The sequence below is a fragment of the Mixophyes fleayi genome, chromosome 3, assembly GCF_038048845.1.
Source record: "Mixophyes fleayi isolate aMixFle1 chromosome 3, aMixFle1.hap1, whole genome shotgun sequence".
Classification (NCBI taxonomy): Eukaryota; Metazoa; Chordata; class Amphibia; order Anura; family Limnodynastidae; genus Mixophyes; species Mixophyes fleayi.
In genome coordinates, this window is record NC_134404.1 from 5,138,666 (window position 1) to 5,157,857 (window position 19,192).

General features: G+C 39.1%; 14 non-coding genes across 14 annotated transcripts; all 14 read right to left on the reverse strand.

The window, feature by feature from the left end:
* Nucleotides 1-364: 364 nt before the first annotated feature.
* TRNAE-UUC (transfer RNA glutamic acid (anticodon UUC)) lies at nt 365-436 on the reverse strand. Its single transcript has one exon. It is a non-coding gene; the product is annotated as a tRNA-Glu (tRNA).
* A 605-nt stretch (nt 437-1,041) lies between these two features.
* On the reverse strand, nt 1,042-1,131 carry TRNAY-GUA (transfer RNA tyrosine (anticodon GUA)). The gene is given in 2 exon segments: nt 1,042-1,077; nt 1,095-1,131. It is a non-coding gene; the product is annotated as a tRNA-Tyr (tRNA).
* Nucleotides 1,132-2,124: 993 nt separating this feature from the next.
* Nucleotides 2,125-2,196, reverse strand: TRNAE-UUC (transfer RNA glutamic acid (anticodon UUC)). Its single transcript has one exon. It is a non-coding gene; the product is annotated as a tRNA-Glu (tRNA).
* A 605-nt stretch (nt 2,197-2,801) lies between these two features.
* On the reverse strand, nt 2,802-2,891 carry TRNAY-GUA (transfer RNA tyrosine (anticodon GUA)). The gene is given in 2 exon segments: nt 2,802-2,837; nt 2,855-2,891. It is a non-coding gene; the product is annotated as a tRNA-Tyr (tRNA).
* Nucleotides 2,892-3,882: 991 nt separating this feature from the next.
* On the reverse strand, nt 3,883-3,954 carry TRNAE-UUC (transfer RNA glutamic acid (anticodon UUC)). Its single transcript has one exon. It is a non-coding gene; the product is annotated as a tRNA-Glu (tRNA).
* A 605-nt stretch (nt 3,955-4,559) lies between these two features.
* On the reverse strand, nt 4,560-4,649 carry TRNAY-GUA (transfer RNA tyrosine (anticodon GUA)). Its single transcript is given in 2 exon segments — nt 4,560-4,595; nt 4,613-4,649. It is a non-coding gene; the product is annotated as a tRNA-Tyr (tRNA).
* Nucleotides 4,650-7,400: 2,751 nt separating this feature from the next.
* On the reverse strand, nt 7,401-7,472 carry TRNAE-UUC (transfer RNA glutamic acid (anticodon UUC)). The gene has a single exon. It is a non-coding gene; the product is annotated as a tRNA-Glu (tRNA).
* Nucleotides 7,473-8,078: 606 nt separating this feature from the next.
* On the reverse strand, nt 8,079-8,168 carry TRNAY-GUA (transfer RNA tyrosine (anticodon GUA)). The gene is given in 2 exon segments: nt 8,079-8,114; nt 8,132-8,168. It is a non-coding gene; the product is annotated as a tRNA-Tyr (tRNA).
* A 991-nt stretch (nt 8,169-9,159) lies between these two features.
* TRNAE-UUC (transfer RNA glutamic acid (anticodon UUC)) lies at nt 9,160-9,231 on the reverse strand. Its single transcript has one exon. It is a non-coding gene; the product is annotated as a tRNA-Glu (tRNA).
* A 1,687-nt stretch (nt 9,232-10,918) lies between these two features.
* On the reverse strand, nt 10,919-10,990 carry TRNAE-UUC (transfer RNA glutamic acid (anticodon UUC)). The gene has a single exon. It is a non-coding gene; the product is annotated as a tRNA-Glu (tRNA).
* Nucleotides 10,991-12,660: 1,670 nt separating this feature from the next.
* Nucleotides 12,661-12,732, reverse strand: TRNAE-UUC (transfer RNA glutamic acid (anticodon UUC)). Its single transcript has one exon. It is a non-coding gene; the product is annotated as a tRNA-Glu (tRNA).
* Nucleotides 12,733-13,337: 605 nt separating this feature from the next.
* Nucleotides 13,338-13,427, reverse strand: TRNAY-GUA (transfer RNA tyrosine (anticodon GUA)). The gene is given in 2 exon segments: nt 13,338-13,373; nt 13,391-13,427. It is a non-coding gene; the product is annotated as a tRNA-Tyr (tRNA).
* Nucleotides 13,428-15,095: 1,668 nt separating this feature from the next.
* On the reverse strand, nt 15,096-15,185 carry TRNAY-GUA (transfer RNA tyrosine (anticodon GUA)). The gene is given in 2 exon segments: nt 15,096-15,131; nt 15,149-15,185. It is a non-coding gene; the product is annotated as a tRNA-Tyr (tRNA).
* A 991-nt stretch (nt 15,186-16,176) lies between these two features.
* Nucleotides 16,177-16,248, reverse strand: TRNAE-UUC (transfer RNA glutamic acid (anticodon UUC)). The gene has a single exon. It is a non-coding gene; the product is annotated as a tRNA-Glu (tRNA).
* Nucleotides 16,249-19,192: the final 2,944 nt, after the last annotated feature.

Sequence of the window (19,192 nt, forward strand, 5' to 3'; positions counted from 1 at the left end):
TGTAAGCATTGGCGTAGTCTAGTTTCATTCAGAACATCCCTACTGCACCATTAAAAAGTTGTGAACTCTCCCTGGAAACCCATTGATCCACAAGTTCAAGAGTTCTTTTTTTTCACATGAAGGATGTGTTACATATAAAATAGGGTTGTCCCACTCGAAATTTGGAAGATGGATGTTGAAATATGGGGTCAGACCAGTTCTGTCCTAATTTTGGAAACAGAAATGTTGGGAGGTATATAAATACTGTGGATTTGACCACATCCCATTTCCATAACCAAAGCACAGTTTCTCCTGGATTTTGTTGCTGAGATCAACAGAGCATTAAACAAGTGGTACTGTTGCTGCCATTCAAAAAAGCTTCAACTTCCCATACCGGGAGTCGAACCCGGGCCACCTGGGTGAAAACCAGGAATCCTAACTGCTAGACCATATGGGACTTTTCCGTTGAGTGTTTCAGCATAGCAGCAGAACAAATATATCATGCTTTGCTGTAATGTATCTTAATTCTCTGTGTATTTTATATTTAACCAGGTGGTGACATGGAGTGGGTTTGGCATGGCCTAAGATGACACTAATTTCATCATCACGCTCCAGACCACTCAGTGATCAGTGAGGTGGGCAATGTTTGATGATGTGATTTGCATCATCACGGCACGTCCCTGACCACTTGCAGATATGTAAATGCCAATCCAGCAGGATAGGTAACAATGCAATAAATCCATGTGTGATGTCTGTAGGCCACTTTCCAAGAAGTGGAAAAGGTTCTCATTTCCATTTTAATGAGTTGCAAAGAGCTATGGAAAGTATCCCCAGTAAAAGAACTCGTGTCTCTATCACCTGCCTCTGCACTGTACTTCAACAGAGCACAGAAACCATAATTGCCCTACTAGAGGCTCAGCAGCATGCAGGAAGATTAACAGGCAGCAGAAATGAAAACAAGTTACAGTTTCTCTGACTATTAAAGATAAACAGCATGAGTCATGCATATTTCTGGGTATTTAATATGTCAGAAATTGCCCTCTAAACTGATATGAAAAACTTTCCTTCGAGCCGGAGTTGAACCAGCAACCTAAGGATTTCTGTACCAATTTCCTCTACAGTCCTCCGCTCTACCAGCTGAGCTATCGAAGGAATGTGCTTTAGAGGATTTCTGATGTCATGTGCACTACATCTGACTGAGTGAAAACACAAACAGAATTGAAATATCCATAAAACAGAAAAATTGCTTGTCTAGATAAAGAGATCCACATTTTTATTTCTGGTCTACTTGCTCATCAAAAGTTGTAAAAATTGTCATATTTAATAATTGGTAATACATCATTAAAAGTTTGATTTTTATTTGTTCATTTTGAATTAATTAGCTTCAGAAATAGTTAGGAAAACAGCTTCCTTAGATTTTCCAACTGCAGACGCCTTTACGTCAAGATTAAAAATGCTGGAAAATTTTCAACCTCTTCTGCGTTCTCCAATTTAGCTTGACTTTTTTAATTGATGAAAATTCCAGAAATTGTGGTGACAAATTGTCAAACTTTTGCCCAGTGAGACAAAAATGGATTTCTAGTCAATGGTCCACGCTGCCACCACTATTTCTCACAGTACTCTCTGTTTTTACATTGCATCTTCTATGTGTTCAGATCCATGGGATTTCAGAAGTAATATTGTATTTCAGTTCACATCCGTAGTCTCTTAAACCTGTCTTTTATATGCTGATTAAGGAAAGAGGAGAAATTCTGGGCACAGAAGCAGACATTATTGGTTTGTAAGCATTGGCGTAGTCTAGTTTCATTCAGAACATCCCTACTGCACCATTAAAAAGTTGTGAACCTTCCCTGGAAACCCATTGATCCACAAGTTCAAGAGTTTTTTTTTTTTTCACATGAAGGATGTGTTACATATAAAATAGGGTTGTCCCACTCGAAATTTGGAAGATGGATGTTGAAATATGGGGTCAGACCAGTTCTGTCCTAATTTTGGATACAGAAATGTTGGGAGGTATATAAATACTGTGGATTTGACCACATCCCATTTCCATAACCAAAGCACAGTTTCTCCTGGATTTTGTTGCTGAGATCAACAGAGCATTAAACAAGTGGTACTGTTGCTGCCATTCAAAAAAGCTTCAACTTCCCATACCGGGAGTCGAACCCGGGCCACCTGGGTGAAAACCAGGAATCCTAACTGCTAGACCATATGGGACTTTTCTGTTGAGTGTTTCAGCATAGCAGCAGAACAAATATATCATGCTTTGCTGTAATGTATCTTAACTCTCTGTGTATTTCATATTTAACCAGGTGGTGACATGGAGTGGGTTTGGCATGGCCTAAGATGACACTAATTTCATCATCACGCTCCAGACCACTCAGTGATCAGTGAGGTGGGCAATGTTTGATGATGTGATTTGCATCATCACGGCACGTCCCTGACCACTTGCAGATTTGTAAATGCCAATCCAGCAGGATAGGTAACAATGCAATAAATCCATGTGTGATGTCTGTAGGCCACTTTCCAAGAAGTGGAAAAGGTTCTCATTTCCATTTTAATGAGTTGCAAAGAGCTATGGAAAGTATCCCCAGTAACAGAACTCGTGTCTCTATCACCTGCCTCTGCACTGTACTTCAACAAAGCACAGAAACCATAATTGCCCTACTAGAGGCTCAGCAGCATGCAGGATGATTAACAGGCAGCAGAAATGAAAACAAGTTACAGTTTCTCTGACTATTAAAGATAAACAGCATGAGTCATGCATATTTCTGGCTATTTAATATGTCAGAAATTGCCCTCTAAAATGATATGAAAAACTTTCCTTCGAGCCGGAGTTGAACCAGCGACCTAAGGATTTCTGTACCAATTTCCTCTACAGTCCTCCGCTCTACCAGCTGAGCTATCGAAGGATTGTGCTTTAGAGGACTTCTGATGTCATGTGCACTACATCTGACTGAGTGAAAACACAAACAGAATTGAATTATCCATAAAACAGAAAAATTGCTTGTCTAGATAAAGAGATCCACATTTTTATTTCTGGTCTACTTGCTCATCAAAAGTTGTAAAAATTGTCATGTTTAATAATTGGTAATACATCATTAAAAGTTTGATTTTTATTTGTTCATTTTGAATTAATTAGCTTCAGAAATAGTTGGGAAAACAGCTTCCTTAGATTTTCCAACTGCAGACGCCTTTACGTCAAGATTAAAAATGCTGGAAAATTTTCAACCTCTTCTGCATTCTCCAATTTAGCTTGACTTTTTTAATTGATGAAAATTCCAGAAATTGTGGTGACAAATTGTCAAACTTTTGCCCAGTGAGACAAAAATGGATTTCTAGTCAATGGTCCACGCTGCCACCACTATTTCTCACAGTACTCTCTGTTTTTACATTGCATCTTCTATGTGTTCAGATCCATGAGATTTCAGAAGTAATATTGTATTTCAGTTCACATCCGTAGTCTCTTAAACCTGTCTTTTATATGCTGATTAAGGAAAGAGGAGAAATTCTGGGCACAGAAGCAGACATTATTGGTTTGTAAGCATTGGCGTAGTCTAGTTTCATTCAGAACATCCCTACTGCACCATTAAAAAGTTGTGAACTCTCCCTGGAAACCCATTGATCCACAAGTTCAAGAGTTCTTTTTTTTCACATGAAGGATGTGTTACATATAAAATAGGGTTGTCCCACTCGAAATTTGGAAGATGGATGTTGAAATATGGGGTCAGACCAGTTCTGTCCTAATTTTGGATACAGAAATGTTGGGAGGTATATAAATACTGTGGATTTCACCACATCCCATTTCCATAACCAAAGCACAGTTTCTCCTGGATTTTGTTGCTGAGATCAACAGAGCATTAAACAAGTGGTACTGTTGCTGCCATTCAAAAAAGCTTCAACTTCCCATACCGGGAGTCGAACCCGGGCCACCTGGGTGAAAACCAGGAATCCTAACTGCTAGACCATATGGGACTTTTCCGTTGAGTGTTTCAGCATAGCAGCAGAACAAATATATCATGCTTTGCTGTAATGTATCTTAACTCTCTGTGTATTTTATATTTAACCAGGTGGTGACATGGAGTGGGTTTGGCATGGCCTAAGATGACACTAATTTCATCATCACGCTCCAGACCACTCAGTGATCAGTGAGGTGGGCAATGTTTGATGATGTGATTTGCATCATCACGGCACGTCCCTGACCACTTGCAGATTTGTAAATGCCAATCCAGCAGGATAGGTAACAATGCAATAAATCCATGTGTGATGTCTGTAGGCCACTTTCCAAGAAGTGGAAAAGGTTCTCATTTCCATTTTAATGAGTTGCAAAGAGCTATGGAAAGTATCCCCAGTAAAAGAACTCGTGTCTCTATCACCTGCCTCTGCACTGTACTTCAACAGAGCACAGAAACCATAATTGCCCTACTAGAGGCTCAGCAGCATGCAGGAAGATTAACAGGCAGCAGAAATGAAAACAAGTTACAGTTTCTCTGACTATTAAAGATAAACAGCATGAGTCATGCATATTTCTGGGTATTTAATATGTCAGAAATTGCCCTCTAAACTGATATGAAAAACTTTCCTTCGAGCCGGAGTTGAACCAGCGACCTAAGGATTTCTGTACCAATTTCCTCTACAGTCCTCCGCTCTACCAGCTGAGCTATCGAAGGAATGTGCTTTAGAGGATTTCAGATGTCATGTGCACTACATCTGACTGAGTGAAAACACAAACAGAATTGAAATATCCATAAAACAGAAAAATTGCTTGTCTAGATAAAGAGATCCACATTTTTATTTCTGGTCTACTTGCTCATCAAAAGTTGTAAAAATTGTCATATTTAATAATTGGTAATACATCATTAAAAATTTGATTTTTATTTGTTCATTTTGAATTAATTAGCTTCAGAAATAGTTAGGAAAACAGCTTCCTTAGATTTTCCAACTGCAGACGCCTTTACGTCAAGATTAAAAATGCTGGAAAATTTTCAACCTCTTCTGCGTTCTCCAATTTAGCTTGACTTTTTTAATTGATGAAAATTCCAGAAATTGTGGTGACAAATTGTCAAACTTTTGCCCAGTGAGACAAAAATGGATTTCTAGTCAATGGTCCACGCTGCCACCACTATTTCTCACAGTACTCTCTGTTTTTACATTGCATCTTCTATGTGTTCAGATCCATGGGATTTCAGAAGTAATATTGTATTTCAGTTCACATCCGTAGTCTCTTAAACCTGTCTTTTATATGCTGATTAAGGAAAGAGGAGAAATTCTGGGCACAGAAGCAGACATTATTGGTTTGTAAGCATTGGCGTAGTCTAGTTTCATTCAGAACATCCCTACTGCACCATTAAAAAGTTGTGAACCTTCCCTGGAAACCCATTGATCCACAAGTTCAAGAGTTTTTTTTTTTTTCACATGAAGGATGTGTTACATATAAAATAGGGTTGTCCCACTCGAAATTTGGAAGATGGATGTTGAAATATGGGGTCAGACCAGTTCTGTCCTAATTTTGGATACAGAAATGTTGGGAGGTATATAAATACTGTGGATTTGACCACATCCCATTTCCATAACCAAAGCACAGTTTCTCCTGGATTTTGTTGCTGAGATCAACAGAGCATTAAACAAGTGGTACTGTTGCTGCCATTCAAAAAAGCTTCAACTTCCCATACCGGGAGTCGAGCCCGGGCCACCTGGGTGAAAACCAGGAATCCTAACTGCTAGACCATATGGGACTTTTCCGTTGAGTGTTTCAGCATAGCAGCAGAACAAATATATCATGCTTTGCTGTAATGTATCTTAACTCTCTGTGTATTTCATATTTAACCAGGTGGTGACATGGAGTGGGTTTGGCATGGCCTAAGATGACACTAATTTCATCATCACGCTTCAGACCACTCAGTGATTAGTGAGGTGGGCAATGTTTGATGATGTGATTTGCATCATCACGGCACGTCCCTGACCACTTGCAGATTTGTAAATGCCAATCCAGCAGGATAGGTAACAATGCAATAAATCCATGTGTGATGTCTGGAGGCCACTTTCCAAGAAGTGGAAAAGGTTCTCATTTCCATTTTAATGAGTTGCAAAGAGCTATGGAAAGTATCCCCAGTAACAGAACTCGTGTCTCTATCACCTGCCTCTGCACTGTACTTCAACAGAGCACAGAAACCATAATTGCCCTACTAGAGGCTCAGCAGCATGCAGGATGATTAACAGGCAGCAGAAATGAAAACAAGTTACAGTTTCTCTGACTATTAAAGATAAACAGCATGAGTCATGCATATTTCTGGCTATTTAATATGTCAGAAATTGCCCTCTAAAATGATATGAAAAACTTTCCTTCAAGCCGGAGTTGAACCAGCGACCTAAGGATTTCTGTACCAATTTCCTCTACAGTCCTCGGCTTTACCAGCTGAGCTATCGAAGGATTGTGCTTTAGAGGACTTCTGATGTCATGTGCACTACATCTGACTGAGTGAAAACACAAACAGAATTGAATTATCCATAAAACAGAAAAATTGCTTGTCTAGATAAAGAGATCCACATTTTTATTTCTGGTCTACTTGCTCATCAAAAGTTGTAAAAATTGTCATGTTTAATAATTGGTAATACATCATTAAAAGTTTGATTTTTATTTGTTCATTTTGAATTAATTAGCTTCAGAAATAGTTGGGAAAACAGCTTCCTTAGATTTTCCAACTGCAGACGCCTTTACGTCAAGATTAAAAATGCTGGAAAATTTTCAACCTCTTCTGCATTCTCCAATTTAGCTTGACTTTTTTAATTGATGAAAATTCCAGAAATTGTGGTGACAAATTGTCAAACTTTTGCCCAGTGAGACAAAAATGGATTTCTAGTCAATGGTCCACGCTGCCACCACTATTTCTCACAGTACTCTCTGTTTTTACATTGCATCTTCTATGTGTTCAGATCCATGGGATTTCAGAAGTAATATTGTATTTCAGTTCACATCCGTAGTCTCTTAAACCTGTCTTTTATATGCTGATTAAGGAAAGAGGAGAAATTCTGGGCACAGAAGCAGACATTATTGGTTTGTAAGCATTGGCGTAGTCTAGTTTCATTCAGAACATCCCTACTGCACCATTAAAAAGTTGTGAACTCTCCCTGGAAACCCATTGATCCACAAGTTCAAGAGTTCTTTTTTTTCACATGAAGGATGTGTTACATATAAAATAGGGTTGTCCCACTCGAAATTTGGAAGATGGATGTTGAAATATGGGGTCAGACCAGTTCTGTCCTAATTTTGGATACAGAAATGTTGGGAGGTATATAAATACTGTGGTTTTCACCACATCCCATTTCCATAACCAAAGCACAGTTTCTCCTGGATTTTGTTGCTGAGATCAACAGAGCATTAAACAAGTGGTACTGTTGCTGCCATTCAAAAAAGCTTCAACTTCCCATACCGGGAGTCGAACCCGGGCCGCCTGGGTGAAAACCAGGAATCCTAACCGCTAGACCATATGGGACTTTTTCATTAAGGTGTTTCAGCATAGCAGCAGAACAAATATATCATGCTTTCCTGTAATGTATCTTAACTCTCTGTGTATTTCATATTTAACCAGGTGGTGACATGGAGTGGGTTTGGCATGGCCTAAGATGACACTAATTTCATCATCACGCTCCAGACCACTCAGTGATTAGTGAGGTGGGCAATGTTTGATGATGTGATATGCATCATCACGGCACGTCCCTGACCACTTGCAGATTTGTAAATGCCAATCCAGCAGGATAGGTAACAATGCAATAAATCCATGTGTGATGTCTGGAGGCCACTTTCCAAGAAGTGGAAAAGGTTCTCATTTCCATTTTAATGAGTTGCAAAGAGCTATGGAAAGTATCCCCAGTAACAGAACTCGTGTCTCTATCACCTGCCTCTGCACTGTACTTCAACAGAGCACAGAAACCATAATTGCCCTACTAGAGGCTCAGCAGCATGCAGGATGATTAACAGGCAGCAGAAATGAAAACAAGTTACAGTTTCTCTGACTATTAAAGATAAACAGCATGAGTCATGCATATTTCTGGCTATTTAATATGTCAGAAATTGCCCTCTAAAATGATATGAAAAACTTTCCTTCAAGCCGGAGTTGAACCAGCAACCTAAGGATTTCTGTACCAATTTCCTCTACAGTCCTCCGCTCTACCAGCTGAGCTATCGAAGGATTGTGCTTTAGAGGACTTCTGATGTCATGTGCACTACATCTGACTGAGTGAAAACACAAACAGAATTGAATTATCCATAAAACAGAAAAATTGCTTGTCTAGATAAAGAGATCCACATTTTTATTTCTGGTCTACTTGCTCATCAAAAGTTGTAAAAATTGTCATGTTTAATAATTGGTAATACATCATTAAAAGTTTGATTTTTATTTGTTCATTTTGAATTAATTAGCTTCAGAAATAGTTGGGAAAACAGCTTCCTTAGATTTTCCAACTGCAGACGCCTTTACGTCAAGATTAAAAATGCTGGAAAATTTTCAACCTCTTCTGCATTCTCCAATTTAGCTTGACTTTTTTAATTGATGAAAATTCCAGAAATTGTGGTGACAAATTGTCAAACTTTTGCCCAGTGAGACAAAAATGGATTTCTAGTCAATGGTCCACGCTGCCACCACTATTTCTCACAGTACTCTCTGTTTTTACATTGCATCTTCTATGTGTTCAGATCCATGGGATTTCAGAAGTAATATTGTATTTCAGTTCACATCCGTAGTCTCTTAAACCTGTCTTTTATATGCTGATTAAGGAAAGAGGAGAAATTCTGGGCACAGAAGCAGACATTATTGGTTTGTAAGCATTGGCGTAGTCTAGTTTCATTCAGAACATCCCTACTACACCATTAAAAAGTTGTGAACTCTCCCTGGAAACCCATTGATCCACAAGTTCAAGAGTTCTTTTTTTTCACATGAAGGATGTGTTACATATAAAATAGGGTTGTCCCACTCGAAATTTGGAAGATGGATGTTGAAATATGGGGTCAGACCAGTTCTGTCCTAATTTTGGATACAGAAATGTTGGGAGGTATATAAATACTGTGGTTTTCACCACATCCCATTTCCATAACCAAAGCACAGTTTCTCCTGGATTTTGTTGCTGAGATCAACAGAGCATTAAACAAGTGGTACTGTTGCTGCCATTCAAAAAAGCTTCAACTTCCCATACCGGGAGTCGAACCCGGGCCGCCTGGGTGAAAACCAGGAATCCTAACCGCTAGACCATATGGGACTTTTTCATTAAGGTGTTTCAGCATAGCAGCAGAACAAATATATCATGCTTTCCTGTAATGTATCTTAACTCTCTGTGTATTTCATATTTAACCAGGTGGTGACATGGAGTGGGTTTGGCATGGCCTAAGATGACACTAATTTCATCATCACGCTCCAGACCACTCAGTGATTAGTGAGGTGGGCAATGTTTGATGATGTGATATGCATCATCACGGCACGTCCCTGACCACTTGCAGATTTGTAAATGCCAATCCAGCAGGATAGGTAACAATGCAATAAATCCATGTGTGATGTCTGGAGGCCACTTTCCAAGAAGTGGAAAAGGTTCTCATTTCCATTTTAATGAGTTGCAAAGAGCTATGGAAAGTATCCCCAGTAACAGAACTCGTGTCTCTATCACCTGCCTCTGCACTGTACTTCAACAGAGCACAGAAACCATAATTGCCCTATTAGAGGCTCAGCAGCATGCAGGATGATTAACAGGCAGCAGAAATGAAAACAAGTTACAGTTTCTCTGACTATTAAAGATAAACAGCATGAGCCATGCATATTTCTGGGTATTTAATATGTCAGAAATTGCCCTCTAAAATGATATGAAAAACTTTCCTTCGAGCCAGAGTTGAACCAGCGACCTAAGGATTTCTGTACCAATTTCCTCTACAGTCCTCCGCTTTACCAGCTGAGCTATCGAAGGATTGTGCTTTAGAGGACTTCTGATGTCATGTGCACTACATCTGACTGAGTGAAAACACAAACAAAATTGAATTATCCATAAAACAGAAAAATTGCTTGTCTAGATAAAGAGATCCACATTTTTATTTCTGGTCTACTTGCTCATCAAAAGTTGTAAAAATTTTCATATTTAATAATTGGTAATACATCATTAAAAGTTTGGTTTTTATTTGTTCATTTTGAATTAATTAGCTTCAGAAATAGTTTGGAAAACAGCTTCCTTAGATTTTCCAACTGTAGACGCCTTTACGTCAAGATTAAAAATGCTGGAAAATTTTCACCCTCTTCTGCGTTCTCCAATTTAGCTTGACTTTTTTAATTGATGAAAATTCCAGAAATTGTGGTGACAAATTGTCAAACTTTTGCCCAGTGAGACAAAAATGGATTTCTAGTCAATGGTCCACGCTGCCACCACTATTTCTCACAGTACTCTCTGTTTTTACAATGCATCTTCTATGGGTTCAGATCCATGGGATTTCAGAAGTAATATTGTATTTCAGTTCCCATCCATGGTCTCTTAAACCTGTCCTTTGTATGCTGATTAAGGAAAGCGGAGAAATTCTGGGCACAGAAGCAGACATTATTGGTTTATAAGCATTTGCGTAGTCTAGTTTCATTCAGAACATCCCTACTGCACCATTAAAAAGTTGTGAACTCTCCCTGGAAACCCATTGATCCACAAGTTCAAGAGTTCTTTTTTTTCACATGAAGGATGTGTTACATATAAAATAGGGTTGTCCCACTCGAAATTTGGAAGATGGATGTTGAAATATGGGGTCAGACCAGTTCTGTCCTAATTTTGGATACAGAAATGTTGGGAGGTATATAAATCCTGTGGATTTGACCACATCCCATTTCCATAACCAAAGCACAGTTTTTCCTGGATTTTGTTGCTGAGATCAACAGAGCATTAAACAAGTGGTACTGTTGCTGCCATTCAAAAAAGCTTCAACTTCCCATACCGGGAGTCGAACCCGGGCCGCCTGGGTGAAAACCAGGAATCCTAACCGCTAGACCATATGGGACTTTTTCAGCATAGCAGCAGAATAAATATATCATGCTTTGCTGTAATGTATCTTAACTCTCTGTGTATTTCATATTTAACCAGGTGGTGACATGTAGTGGGTTTGGCATGGCCTAAGATGACACTAATTTCATCATCACGCTCCAGACCACTCAGTGATCAGTGAGGTGGGCAATGTTTGATGATGTGATTTGCATCATCACGGCACGTCCCTGACCACTTGCAGATTTGTAAATGCCAATCCAGCAGGATAGGTAACAATGCAATAAATCCATGTGTGATGTCTGTAGGCCACTTTCCAAGAAGTGGAAAAGGTTCTCATTTCCATTTTAATGAGTTGCAAAGAGCTATGGAAAGTATCCCCAGTAACAGAACTCGTGTCTCTATCACCTGCCTCTGCACTGTACTTCAACAGAGCACAGAAACCATAATTGCCCTACTAGAGGCTCAGCAGCATGCAGGATGATTAACAGGCAGCAGAAATGAAAACAAGTTACAGTTTCTCTGACTATTAAAGATAAACAGCATGAGTCATGCATATTTCTGGGTATTTAATATGTCAGAAATTGCCCTCTAAAATGATATGAAAAACTTTCATTTCAGCTTGAGTTGAACCAGCAACCTAAGGATTTCTGTACCAATTTCCTCTACGTTCCTCTGCTCTACCAGCTGAGCTATCGAAGGATTGTGCTTTAGAGAGTTTCTGATGTCATGTGCACTACATCTGACTGAGAGAAAACACAAACAGAATTGAAATATCCATAAAACAGAAAAATTGCTTGTCTAGATAAAGAGATCCACATTTTTATTTCTGGTCTACTTGCTCATCAAAAGTTGTAAAAATTGTCATATTTAATAATTGGTAATATCATTAAAAGTTTGATTTTTATTTGTTCATTTTGAATTAATTAGCTTCAGAAATAGTTGGGAAAACAGCTTCCTTAGATTTTCCAACTGCAGACGCCTTTACGTCAAGATTAAAAATGCTGGAAAATTTTCAACCTCTTCTGCTTTCTCCAATTTAGCTTGACTTTTTTAATTGATGAAAATTCCAGAAATTGTGGTGACAAATTGTCAAACTTTTGCCCAGTGAGACAAAAATGGATTTCTAGTCAATGGTCCACACTGCCACCACTATTTTTCACAGTACTCTGTTTTTATAATGCATCTTCTATGGGTTCAGATCCATGGGATTTCAGAAGTAATATTGTATTTCAGTTCCCATCCGTGGTCTCTTAAACCTGTCCTTTGTATGCTGATTAAGGAAAGCGGAGAAATTCTGGGCACAGAAGCAGACATTATTGGTTTATAAGCATTTGCGTAGTCTAGTTTCATTCAGAACATCCCTACTGCACCATTAAAAAGTTGTGAACTCTCCCTGGAAACCCATTGATCCACAAGTTCAAGAGTTCTTTTTTTTCACATGAAGGATGTGTTACATATAAAATAGGGTTGTCCCACTCGAAATTTGGAAGATGGATGTTGAAATATGGGGTCAGACCAGTTCTGTCCTAATTTTGGATACAAAAATGTTGGGAGGTATATAAATCCTGTGGATTTGACCACATCCCATTTCCATAACCAAAGCACAGTTTCTCCTGGATTTTGTTGCTGAGATCAACAGAGCATTAAACAAATGGTACTGTTGCTGCCATTCAAAAAAGCGTCAACTTCCCATACCGGGAGTCGAACCCGGGCCGCCTGGGTGAAAACCAGGAATCCTAACTGCTAGACCATATGGGACTTTTCCGTTGAGTGTTTCAGCATAGCAGCAGAACAAATATATCATGCTTTGCTGTAATGTATCTTAACTCTCTGTGTATTTCATATTTAACCAGGTGGTGACATGGAGTGGGTTTGGCATGGCCTAAGATGACACTAATTTCATCATCACGCTCCAGACCACTCAGTGATCAGTGAGGTGGGCAATGTTTGATGATGTGATTTGCATCATCACGGCACGTCCCTGACCACTTGCAGATTTGTAAATGCCAATCCAGCAGGATAGGTAACAATGCAATAAATCCATGTGTGATGTCTGGAGGCCACTTTCCAAGAAGTGGAAAAGGTTCTCATTTCCATTTTAATGAGTTGCAAAGAGCTATGGAAAGTATCCCCAGTAACAGAACTCGTGTCTCTATCACCTGCCTCTGCACTGTACTTCAACAGAGCACAGAAACTATAATTGCCCTTCTAGAGGCTCAGCAGCATGCTGGATGATTAACAGGCAGCAGAAATGAAAACAAGTTACAGTTTCTCTGACTATTAAAGATAAACAGCATGAGTCATGCATATTTCTGGGTATTTAATATGTCAGAAATTGCCCTCTAAAATGATATGAAAAACTTTCCTTCGAGCCGGAGTTGAACCAGCGACCTAAGGATTTCTGTATCAATTTCCTCTACAGTCCTCCACTCTACCAGCTGAGTTATCGAAGGATTGTGCTTTAGAGGATATCTGATGTCATGTGCACTACATCTGACTGAGTGAAAACACAAACAGAATTGAAATATCCATAAAACAGAAAAAATGCTTGTCTAGATAAAGAGATCCACATTTTTATTTCTGGTCTACTTGCTCATCAAAAGTTGTAAAAATTGTCATATTTAATAATTGATAATACATCATTAAAAGTTTGATTTTTATTTGTTCATTTTGAATTAATTAGCTTCAGAAATAGTTGGGAAAACAGCTTCCTTAGATTTTCCAACTGCAGACGCCTTTACGTCAAGATTAAAAATGCTGGAAAATGTTCAACCTCTTCTGCGTTCTCCAATTTAGCTTGACTTTTTTAATTGATGAAAATTCCAGAAATTGTGGTGACAAATTGTCAAACTTTTGCCCAGTGAGACAAAAATGGATTTCTAGTCAATGGTCCACGCTGCCACCACTATTTCTCACAGTACTCTCTGTTTTTACAATGCATCTTCTATGGGTTCAGATCCATGGGATGTCAGAAGTAATATTGTATTTCAGTTCCCATCCGTGGTGTCTTAAACCTGTCCTTTGTATGCTGATTAAGGAAAGCGGAGAAATTCTGGGCACAGAAGCAGACATTATTGGTTTGTAAGCATTGGCGTAGTCTAGTTTCATTCAGAACATCCCTACTGCACCATTAAAAAGTTGTGAACTCTCCCTGGAAACCCATTGATCCACAAGTTCAAGAGTTCTTTTTTTTCACATGAAGGATGTGTTACATATAAAATAGGGTTGTCCCACTCGAAATTTGGAAGATGGATGTTGAAATATGGGGTCAGACCAGTTCTGTCCTAATTTTGGATACAGAAATGTTGGGAGGTATATAAATACTGTGGATTTGACCACATCCCATTTCCATAACCAAAGCACAGTTTCTCCTGGATTTTGTTGCTGAGATCAACAGAGCATTAAACAAGTGGTACTGTTGCTGCCATTCAAAAAAGCTTCAACTTCCCATACTGGGAGTTGAACCCGGGCCACCTGGGTGAAAACCAGGAATCCCAACTGCTAGACCATATGGGACTTTTCCGTTGAGTGTTTCAGCATAGCAGCAGAACAAATATATCATGCTTTGCTGTAATCTATCTTAACTCTCTGTGTATTTCATATTTAACCAGGTGGTGACATGGAGTGGGTTTGGCATGGCCTAAGATGACACTAATTTCATCATCACGCTCCAGACCACTCAGTGACCAGTGAGGGGGGCAATGTTTGATGATGTGATTTGCATCATCACGGCACGTCCCTGACCACTTGCAGATTTGTAAATGCCAATCCAGCAGGATAGGTAACAATGCAATCAATCCATGTGTGATGTCTGGAGGCCACTTTCCAAGAAGTGGAAAAGGTTCTCATTTCCATTTTAATGAGTTGCAAAGAGCTATGGAAAGTATCCCCAGTAACAGAACTCGTGTCTCTATCACCTGCCTCTGCACTGTACTTCAACAGAGCACAGAAACCATAATTGCCCTACTAGAGGCTCAGCAGCATGCAGGATGATTAACAGGCAGCAGAAATGAAAACAAGTTACAGTTTCTCTGACTATTAAAGATAAACAGCAAGAGTCATGCATATTTCTGGGTATTTAATATGTCAGAAATTGCCCTCTAAAATGATATGAAAAACTTTCCTTCGAGCCGGAGTTGAACCAGCGACCTAAGGATTTCTGTACCAATTTCCTCTACAGTCCTCCGCTCTACCAGCTGAGCTATCGAAGGATTGTGCTTTAGAGAGTTTCTGATGTCATGTGCACTACATCTGACTGAGTGAAAACACAAACAGAATTGAATTATCCATAAAACAGAAAAATTGCTTGTCTAGATAAAGAGATCCACATTTTTATTTCTGGTCTACTTGCTCATCAAAAGTTGTAAAAATTGTCATATTTAATAATTGGTAATACATCATTAAAAGTTTGATTTTTATTTGTTCATTTTGAATTAATTAGCTTCAGAAATAGTTGGGAAAACAGCTTCCTTAGATTTTCCAACTGCAGACGCCTTTACGTCAAGATTAAACATGCTGGAAAATTTTCAACCTCTTCTGCGTTCTCCAATTTAGCTTGACTTTTTTAATTGATGAAAATTCCAGAAATTGTGGTGACAAATTGTCAAACTTTTGCCCAGTGAGACAAAAATGGATTTCTAGTCAATGGTCCACGCTGCCACCACTATTTCTCACAGTACTCTCTGTTTTTACAATGCATCTTCTATGGGTTCAGATCCATGGGATTTCAGAAGTAATATTGTATTTCAGTTCCCATCCGTGGTGTCTTAAACCTGTCCTTTGTATGCTGATTAAGGAAAGCGGAGAAATTCTGGGCACAGAAGCAGACATTATTGGTTTGTAAGCATTGGCGTAGTCTAGTTTCATTCAGAACATCCCTACTGCACCATTAAAAAGTTGTGAACTCTCCCTGGAAGCCCATTGATCCACAAGTTCAAGAGTTCTTTTTTTTCACATGAAGGATGTGTTACATATAAAATAGGGTTGTCCCACTCGAAATTTGGAAGATGGATGTTGAAATATGGGGTCAGACCAGTTCTGTCCTAATTTTGGATACAGAAATGTTGGTAGGTATATAAATCTTGTGGATTTGACCACATCCCATTTCCATAACCAAAGCACAGTTTTTCCTGGATTTTGTTGCTGAGATCAACAGAGCATTAAACAAGTGGTACTGTTGCTGCCATTCAAAAAAGCTTCAACTTCCCATACCGGGAGTCGAACCTGGGCCGCCTGGGTGAAAACCAGGAATCCTAACCGCTAGACCATATGGGACTTTTTCGTTGAGTGTTTCAGCATAGCAGCAGAACAAATATATCATGCTTTGCTGTAATGTATCTTAACTCTCTGTGTATTTCATATTTAACCAGGTGGTGACATGGAGTGGGTTTGGCATGGCCTAAGATGACACTAATTTCATCATCACGCTCCAGACCACTCAGTGATCAGTGAGGTGGGCAATGTTTGATAATGTGATTTGCATCATCACGGCACGTCCCTGACCACTTGCAGATTTGTAAATGCCAATCCAGCAGGATAGGTAACAATGCAATAAATCCATGTGTGATGTCTGGAGGCCACTTTCCAAGAAGTGGAAAAGATTCTCATTTCCATTTTAATGAGTTGCAAAGAGCTATGGAAAGTATTCCCAGTAACAGAACTCGTGTCTCTATCACCTGCCTCTGCACTGTACTTCAACAGAGCACAGAAACCATAATTGCCCTACTAGAGGCTCAGCAGCATGCAGGATGATTAACAGCAGCAGAAATGAAAACAAGTTACAGTTTCTCTGACTATTAAAGATAAACAGCATGAGTCATGCATATTTCTGGGTATTTAATATGTCAGAAATTGCCCTCTAAAATGATATGAAAAACTTTCCTTTGAGCTGGAGTTGAACCAGCGACCTAAGGATTTCTCTACCAATTTCCTCTACAGTCCTCTGCTCTACCAGCTGAGCTATTGAAGGATTGTGCTTCAGAGGCCTTCTGATGTCATGTGCACTACATCTGACTGAGTGAAAACACAAACAGAATTGAATTATCCTTAAAACAGAAAAATTGCTTGTCTAGATAAAGACATCCACATTTTTATTTCTGGTCTACTTGCTCATCAAAAGTTGTAAAAATTGTCATGTTTAATAATTGGTAATACAGCATTAAAAGTTTGATTTTTATTTGTTCATTTTGAATTAATTAGCTTCAGAAATAGTTGGGAAAACAGCTTCCTTAGATTTTCCAACTGCAGACGCCTTTACGTCAAGATTAAAAATGCTGGAAAATTTTCAACCTCTTCTGCGTTCTCCAATTTAGCTTGACTATTTTAATTGATGAAAATTCCAGAAATTGTGGTGACAAATTGTTAAACTTTTGCCCAGTGAGACAAAAATGGATTTCTAGTCAATGGTCCACGCTGCCAACACAATTTCTCACAGTACTCTCTGTTTTTACAATGCATCTTCTATGGGTTCAGATCCATGGGATTTCAGAAGTAATATTGTATTTCAGTTCACATCCGTGGTCTCTTAAACCTGTCCTTTGTATGCTGATTAAGGAAAGCGGAGAAATTCTGGGCACAGAAGCAGACATTATTGGTTTGTAAGCATTTGCGTAGTCTAGTTTCATTCAGAACATCCCTACTGCACCATTAAAAAGTTGGGAACTCTCCCTGGAAACCCATTGATCCACAAGTTCAAGAGTCCTTTTTTTTCACATGAAGGATGTGTTACATATAAATTAGAGTTATCCCACTCGAAATTTGGAATATGGATGTTGAAATATGGGGTCAGACCAGTTCTGTCCTAATTTTGGATACAGAAATGTTGGGAGGTATATAAATCCTGTGGATTTGACCACATCCCATTTCCATAAGCAAAGCACAGTTTCTCCTGGATTTTGTTGCTGAGATCAACAGAGCAGACAATAAACAAGTGGTACTGTTGCTGCCATTCAAAAAAGCTTCAACTTCCCATATCGGGAGTCGAACGCAGGCCACCTGGGTAAAAACCAGGAATCCTACCCACTAGACCATATGGGAGTTTTCCGTTGCCTGTTTCAACATAGCAGCAGAACAAATATATCATGCTTTGCTGTAATGTATCTTAACTCTCTGTGTATTTCATATTTAACCAGGTGGTGACATGGAGTGGGTTTGGCATGGCCTATGATGACACTAATTTCATCATCACTCTCCAGACTACTCAGTGATCAGTGAGGTGGGCAATGTTTGATGATGTGATTTGCATCATCACGGCACGTCCCTGACCACTTGCAGATTTGTAAATGCCAATCCAGCAGGATAGGTAACAATGCAATAAATCCATGTGTGATGTCTGGAGGCCACTTTCCAAGTAGTGGATAAGGTTCTCATTTCCATTTTAATGAGTTGCAAAGAGCTATGGAAACTATCCCCAGTACCAGAACTCGTGTCTCTATCACCTGCCTCTGCACTGTATTTTAACAGAGCACTGAAACCATAATTGCCCTACTAGGGGCTCAGCAGCATGCAGGATGATTAACAGGCAGCAGAAATGAATACAAGTTACAGTTTCTCTGACTATTAAAGATAAACAGCATTGAGTCATGCATATTTCTGGTTAATTAATATGTCAGAAATTACCCTCTAAAATTATATGAAAAACTTTCCTTCGAGCCGGAGTTGAACCAACATCCCTACTGCACCATTAAAAAGTTGTGAACTTTCCCTGGAAACCCATTGATCCACAAGTTCAAGAGTTCTTTTTTTTCACATGAAGGATGTGATACATATAAAATAGGGTTGTCCCACTTGAAATTTGTAAGATGGATGTTGAAATATGGGGTCAGAGCAGTTCTGTCCTTATTTTGGATACAGAAATGTTGGGAGGTATATAAATCCTGTGGATTTGACCACATCCCATTTCCATAACCAAAGCACAGCTTCTCCTGGATTTTGTTGCTGAGATCAGCAGAGCGGGCATTAAACAAGTGGTACTGTTGCTGCCATTCAAAAAAGCTTCAACTTCCCATACCGGGAGTTGAAACTGGGCCGCCTAGGTGAAAACCAGGAATCTTAACCGCTAGACCATATGGGACTTTTCCATTGACTGTTTCAGCATAGCAGCAGAACAAATATAACATGCTTTGCTTTAATGTATCTTAACTCTCTGTGTATTTCATATTTAACCAGGTGGTGACATGGAGTGGGTTTGGCATTGCCTATGATGACACTAATTTCATCA